Below are 1294 nucleotides of genomic sequence, written 5' to 3'. Positions count from 1 at the left end.
TAGCCCTGTTAGCCCATGGGTTATATGTTGGGTGTTGGCAGCTTGGTGGGATTTTACTGTATTCATTCATTCATTATATTTGATTTTTTGGGAATGTTTCTCCACAGGACCCCTCAAAAAGGAATTCTGCCCCACGCTGGAGGAACACAAACCTGCACCTCAAAATGTTTTAAAGCAAGACCTGGTAAGAGTCCTGTTTGGCAGCGAGACACCAAAACTGGTCTGGCTGAGCTGTGACAAAGGAGGGGACAGGCCTCCTCCAGTGGTGCTGTGGCTGATCCCTTGCTGTAATTATTCTGCTGTGCCTTTAGGAGGTGGACCAGGATAAGAAAAATAACAAAGAGCAGGGTGAGGAAGCACCAGCTGTGGCTCCCAGTAGGAAAGGTAAGAGGTTTTTGCTGAACACGCTCACATCACCCACTGGGGCACAAGTCTTGGTCACCTGAGCTGTGCAGAGAGGGGCAGGGAGCTGCCCGTCCCACACCAAAAATTACAAGGGGGTTTTGTTTTAAGGAGATCAAAATGGGTTAGCAGTGGAAAGAAGGACAGTGGTGTCATGCAGAATCTGATTTCTGCAGATACTGGTCCAACCAGCTCTCTGTTCCTCTAGACAGCAGGGAAAAGTTCTTAGGAGCTGCAAAGGAGCTGGGATGCTTGAAACACTTCTGGAACAGCTGCTCTCCCCAAAGATTTGTAAAGCAGCATCTCTGTGCTATGTGCAATATAGACAAGCAGGATGTTGTTTTTACTTTGACATCTCCACTCTTCTAGTCCCTTCACCTCTGGCCTTTGAGGCCCACTAAAAGCTACTGATTTTGCATGCCATGTAAAATCCTCAAGCCAAAACATGTAATTAACCATTCCTGTGCTAATAAGATGCCAGTTGAAACCATCTAAACAAGTAACTTTTGGGGTTTGGTACAAGTGGCAGAGCTGGGCTGTCTCACACCCAAAACACCCTGAGTTGCTTTTATTGACAAGAGCTGAACACTGGAAATGTTTCTCAGTGGCTTCTGTTGAAACTCAAAAGACTTTCAGAAGTTGGTTTGGGGACGTCGTTTCTCAACTTTTGTCTGAAAGATTTTTTTGATTTTTTTTTTTTTTTTTCTCTTGTCAGGGAGTTCATCCACTGCAGGTGGCATTAAAGGAGACAAAACGAAGCAAAACGAGCCGTAAGTGTTTTGACTTCGAGTGATCAGCTGCAGGTATGAATTTAAAGCTGCAGAGTGTCACATGATTCTTCTTCTTATCCTACAGTGAATCCCCTAGTGAGAAGGAAGTGGAGGTAAGTCTG

The 1294-nt window shown here is 45.2% G+C and overlaps 1 long non-coding RNA gene across 1 annotated transcript; it reads left to right on the top strand.

The window, feature by feature from the left end:
- Window positions 1-137: 137 nt before the first annotated feature.
- Window positions 138-1286, top strand: LOC114073271. Its single transcript, XR_003574300.1, has 4 exons — window positions 138-184; window positions 312-384; window positions 1118-1172; window positions 1258-1286. It is a non-coding gene; the product is annotated as an uncharacterized LOC114073271 (long non-coding RNA).
- The last annotated feature ends 8 nt before the right edge of the window (window positions 1287-1294 follow it).

The sequence above is a fragment of the Empidonax traillii genome, unplaced genomic scaffold, assembly GCF_003031625.1.
Source record: "Empidonax traillii isolate 1590-97213 ecotype Southwest subspecies unplaced genomic scaffold, ASM303162v1 scaffold5879:size6928, whole genome shotgun sequence".
In the NCBI taxonomy this organism is placed as follows: Eukaryota; Metazoa; Chordata; class Aves; order Passeriformes; family Tyrannidae; genus Empidonax; species Empidonax traillii.
Note: the sequence above shows the minus strand (reverse complement) of the source record. Positions and strands in the feature narration are given on the sequence as shown.